This window comes from Falco peregrinus, chromosome 18 (genome assembly GCF_023634155.1).
Source record: "Falco peregrinus isolate bFalPer1 chromosome 18, bFalPer1.pri, whole genome shotgun sequence".
In the NCBI taxonomy this organism is placed as follows: domain Eukaryota; kingdom Metazoa; phylum Chordata; class Aves; order Falconiformes; family Falconidae; genus Falco; species Falco peregrinus.
In genome coordinates, this window is record NC_073738.1 from 2287844 (window position 1) to 2293405 (window position 5562).

The window sequence follows — 5562 nt, forward strand, 5'->3', positions numbered from 1 at the left end:
ACAAGGGGGGGGGACACAAGGGGGGGGGGGGCAATGTCCTTGGCTGGGCTGGGACAAGGGGGGGGGACACAAGGGGGGGGGGGGCAATGTCCTTGGCTGGGCTGGGACAAGGGGGGGGACACAAGGGGGGGGGGGGCAATGTCCTTGGCTGGGCTGGGACAAGGGGACATGGCATGGTTGGGGGGGGGATGGACACCAGCCCCGCGTGTGTCCCCCCCCCCCCCCCCCCTCGCTTTGTGTTAACAACAAACAAAAGGTGGGGACCCCCCCCCGGCACCCACCCCCCCCCCTCCCAGTATTTACTGTCAACTCCCTAAACTGGACCCAACTGGGCCCACCCCTCCCTCGCCCTATAAAAGTGGTGGTGGGGGACACACCAACCTGTGTCCCTCCCTGCTGTCACCCTCTGTGCGCGCGCGTGTGTGTCCCCCCCCCGCGGGGACACCCCGCCCCCCCACCATGCTCTTCTGGCACGGGCAGACTGACCACTACTGGTCCAGCACTGGGGAGATGTACCCCATCCCCAGCCCTGGGCTGCTCAGGTACCCCCCCCACCCCCCCGCAGCATCCCTTGCTTTTGGGGAAACTGAGGCACAGCTGAGCACCCACTTTATTATTTTTTTTTTGGGGGGGGGGTGTACCCCCTTTCCAGCCCTGGGCTGCTCAGGTCCCCCCCCCCGCCCCCCCGCAGCATCCCTTGCTTTTGGGGAAACTGAGGCACAGCTGAGCACCCACTTTTTTTTTTTTTTTTTTTTTTTTTTTTTTTTGGGGGGGGGGTGATATTTCCCACAGGGACCCCCCCGTGCTGCCCTACCTGAAGGAGGAACCCAACGGCGTCTCCACCTCGCAGCCCCCCTGCCCGGCTTTCCAGTACATTCTCTGCGCCCCCACCTCTCCCGCCGTCCGCCACCACCAGGAGACACTAACCTACCTCAACCAGGGTGAGCTGGGGGGGGGGGCGGGGGGGCACCCGGGGGGGTGGGGTCCTCCCCCTCTCTGGGGGCTCAGCACCCATTTTTTGATGCCCCCCCCCCAGGGCAGTCCTATGAGATCCGCATGGTGGGGACCCCCCCGGGTGGTACCCGGTGGGGAGGGGCGGAGGATGCTCAAGGTGAGACTGGGGGGGGGGGCACCCCCAAAATGGTGGGGGGGGGCTCGGGTGTGTCTGGGGCAAAGCTCGGAGGTTCGGTCCCAGTTCAGCCCCAGTTCAGTCCTGGCTGAGCCCCAGTTCAGCCCTAGTTCGGTCCCAGAACAGCCCCAGTCTGGCACCAGTCCAGCCCCAGTCCGGCACCAGTCTAGCCCCAGTCCAGCCCCAGTTCACCCCCAGTCCAGCCCCAGCTCAGCCCTGGTCCAGTGACAGTTCGGTCCCAGTTCAGCCCCAGTGCAGCCCCAGTTCAGCCCCAGTCCAGCCCCAGTTCAGTCCCAGCTCAGCCTCAGTCCAACCCCCAGCCCAATCTCCAGTCCAGCCCCAGCTCAGCATCAGTTCACCCCCAGTCCAACCCCAGTTCAGCTCCAGTTCGGTCCCCCCAGTTCAGCCCCAGCTCAGCCCCGGTCCAGCCCCAGTCCGGCCCCAGTCCCAGCCCCAGTTCACCCCAGTCCAGCCCCAGTTCGGTCCCAGTGCAGCCCCAGCTCAGTCCCGGCTCAGTCCCAGTCCGGCCCCCGCTCAGCCCAGCCCCCCCTCCCCGCGGGGCCGTGGGCTCAGCCCGCGGGGCCCGATCCTGCGCGCAGAGCGTGGTGCGGGTGGTCTTCCACGACCGGCGGCTGCAGCACTCGGAGCAGCAGCAGCTGCAGGGCTGGCGCTGGAGCCGCCCGGGGGAGCGCATCCTCGACATCGGTCAGTGCCGGGGGGCGGGGGGGCTGGGGGGCTGAGGGGGCTGGGGGGATCTGAGGGGCTGGGGGGGCTGGGGGGGCTGGGAGGGGTGGGGGGTCTGAGGGGTCTGGGGGGATCTGGGGGGGCTGGGGGGGCTGGGAGGGGTGGGGGTCTGAGGGGTCTGGGTGGATCTGGGGGGTCTGGGGGGATCTGGGGGGGCTGGGGGGGCTGGGAGGGGTGGGGGGTGCTGAGGGATCTGGGGGGGCTGGGGGGACTGGGGGGGCTGGGAGGGGTGGGGCTCTGAGGGGGTCTGGGGGGATCTGGGGGGGCTGGGGGGGTGGGGGCCTGAGGGGGCTGGGGGGAACTGGGGGGGCTGGGGGGGCTGGGAGGGGTGGGGGTCTGAGGGATCTGCGGGGGCTGGGGGGGTCTGGGGGGGCTGGAGGGGTGGGGGGTCTGGGGGCTGGAGGGGTGCTGGGGTCCGTGCTCACCCCCCCCCCAGACATCCCGCTCTCCGTGGGCATCCTGGACCCCCAGACCCACCCCACGCTGCTCAACACGGCAGAATTCCTGTGGGACCCCGCCAGGCCAACCTCGGTCTTCCTGCAGGTGGGAGCCGGGCCTGACCCGGGGCTGGGGGGGGCGCTGGGGGGGGCTTTGGGGGGGCCCTGGGGGGTGGTCACGGCAGCTGCCCCCTCCCCCCCCCCCCCCGCCCCCGCTGCCCCCGCCAGGTTCACTGCATCAGCACCGAGTTCACCGCTGCGGAAGAACGGGGGGGAGAAGGGTGTCCCCCTCCGCATCCAGATCGACACCTTTGGGGTGGGGGGCAAGGGGGACCCCCCCGAGCACCTCCACTCTGCCAGCTGCCTCGTCAAGGTGTTCAAGGTACCGAGGGGGGGGGGGCACCAGTGACCCCAGGGTGACCGGTGCCCCCCCTTCCTGGGAAATCCTGCTCTGAGCATGGGGAGGCGTCTGGTGGGGGGATGCAGGATGGGGGGGTCTGGGTGCACGAGAGGCTGGGTGCGGGGCGGGGGGGTGTCAGGAGAGGTGGGTGCAGGGTGGGGGGATGCAGGATGGGGGGGGTGCAGGGGGGGTCTGGGTGCACGAGAGGCTGGGTGCGGGGCGGGGGTGCAGGAGAGGTGGGTGCAGGGTGGGGGGATGCAGGATGGGGGGGTGCAGGGGGGTCTGGGTGCACGAGAGGCTGGGTGCGGGGCGGGGGGGGGGGTGTTGCACCAGGGGCAGGGTGCATGGGGGGGGGTGGGTACCTGCCAGGGTGGGTAAGGTGGGTGCACTGGGGGCTTGGGTGACACAGGGGGGTGGGTGTACAAGGGTCTGGGTGCAGGGGGGGGTCTGGGTGCGGGGGGGGGTGGGTGCACAAGGGGTCCATATGTACGGGGGGGGGGGGTGGGGTGCATGGCGGGGTGGGTGCATGGGAAGGTGGGTGTACTGGGGGTCTGAGCATCCCAGGGGTCCGGGTGCCTGGGGGGCGGGGGTGCTGGGGGACCTGGGTACCCCTCGGCTGCCGCGCCGGTGGTCCCGGGGGCCAAGCTCACGCCCCCCCGCGCAGCCCAAGGGGGCCGATCGGAAGCAGAAGACGGATCGGGAGAAGGTGGAGAAGCAGCCGGGGCTGGAGCGGGAGAAATTCCAGCCGGCCCTACGAGAGCACGGTGCTGACCGAGGTGGGACCTGGCCCTGGCACCCCCCACTGCGGGCTGGGGAGCCCCCCGAGCCCCCGCGCCCCCTGAGCCCCCCCTCCATCCCTCAGTGCGCCCCCATGGCCGGACGCGCTGGGTGCACCCCACAGCCCCCCCGGGCACTCCAGGGCTGCCGTCTCCTCACCCCTTCAAACTGCTGAGCCCCTGAGAGGTAAGTGGGACCCCCCCGGACCCCCACCCACCGCCAGGGTGCCCTGCTCAGCCCCGGCCCCCCCTCCCCGCAGGGGGTGTGTGTCGCCCACCTGCGCTGCCGAGAGCCCAGCGGAGAGTCCTGGTGAGGTGAGGGTGCTGCTGGTGCAGCCTGGTGCCCCCCCTGTGCCCCCCCCCCCCGGACCCCCAGGGGGGGGTTGGCTGGGCTGGGAACCTGCCCGCTGGGTCCGTGCCCTGGCTGAGGCTCCCATTCCTGCTGCCCGCAGGTGCTGAGCCCCTGCGCATCCCCCCTGGAGACGCAGCAGTGGCTGCACAAAACGCCGCTTCTCCGCCTACGCCCGCGTCTTCGCCAGCTTCACAGGTGAAGCCACGGGTGGCCCCAGGCTGGGGAGGGGGGGACAAAGCCAGCCCCTGTGGCTGCCCCCCACCTGAGCCCCCCCACCCGCAGGCGCCGACCTGCTGAAGCTCTCCCGCAGGGACCTCATCCAGATCTGCGGAGCCCCCGACGGCATCCGCCTCTGCAACGCGCTGGCGGGCAGGTGGGCTCGGGCAGCTCGCGGGACCCCTCGCCGCCTCTTCCCGGGGAGCCCCAGGAGCCCCCACTGTGCCTGGATGGATCCCACACCCCCCCCCAGACCCCCCCTCTTGCCTCCGCAGGTGCCCGCGGTCCCGGCTGACCCTCTACGTCTTGCGGGAGCCCACTGGTGGGGCCGAGGGCGCGGAGGAGGGATGCTCAGGTACGGGGGTTGCACGGGGCAGCGCGGGGATGGAGGGTCCCTGCTCACCGCCCCCTCCCATCCCGTCCCCAGGGCTGTACCAGGAGGTGCACCTGGAGGAGCTGACGGTGGCCGAGCTGAACCGGGAAGCTGGCCGAGCTGCTGGGGCTGCCCCGTGGGCCAGATCCTGCGGCTGGCCCGGCAGGGACCCTCCGGCATCCACATCCTCATCAGCGATGCGGTAAGGACCCCTCGGTCCATCCAGCCCGGCTCCTTGGGATCCCCAACCTGCTCCCATGGGCGCCCCTCACTGCAGCGGGATGGGGGTCTGGGCTCTGGGATGGGGGTCTGGGCTCCAGGATGGGACACGCACACCCCCAGCCTGGCCCCCCTCCCCTCACCCCCCCCCTGCCCCACAGATGATCAGGAACCTCCTGGATGAGACGTGCTTCATGGTGGCCATCAGCAAAGGTAACGTGGTGGCCGTGGGCAAGCAGAGCTGGGCAGGGGCCGATGGCCCTGGCTGAGCCGTGTCCCCTGGCAGCACACGGCCCGGAGGGGTACCACCTGGTGCTGCGGTAGGACCTGGCCCCCGGAGCTGTGTCACCCCTGGGAAGGGACATCGCCCACCGTGCTGGAGCGAGCTGTGCCGGGATGGAGAGAGGGAGCCCATGGCTGGCACCGTCCCGGAGAGCCAGCCCTGCCCAGTGCAGCTCGCCATCCCCCCATCCCCACCAGGCTTGCCATCCCCCATCCCCACCAGGCTCACCATCCCCCCATCCCCGCCAGGCTCACCCCAGCCCCTCGTGCAGTGGGGCGAGAGGCGCGGGTCCTGTCCTGGCTGCTGGCTGGCCTCCATCCCTGTCTCCATGCACTGATGACAGCCGCGTCCCCAAACCCTCTGCATCCCCAAACCCACTGTGTCCCCAAACCCTCCGAGTCGCCTTCACCTCGTCCCTCTTTTGTATTAAAGGACGGAGGGAGCAGCCTTGAGCGTGGCCTCATCGCTGCGGCACCTGCTGGCCTTCGGGCAAGGGGTCCCCGGGGTCCCGCACCTGCTGTGGGGCACAGCCCCATGGCTTTGGGGAGCCCCTGGGACGGGTTGGGGGACAGCCCCTGTCCCCCAGCAGCAGGTGAGAAGCAGGGATGGTGCTGGGACACCCCCCGGACCAGG

The 5562-nt window shown here is 70.9% G+C and overlaps 1 pseudogene; it reads left to right on the forward strand.

Annotated features, from left to right (window-relative positions):
- The first annotated feature begins 459 nt into the window (after positions 1-459).
- Positions 460-5082, forward strand: LOC114010862 (transcription factor CP2-like protein 1; annotated as a pseudogene).
- Positions 5083-5562: the final 480 nt, after the last annotated feature.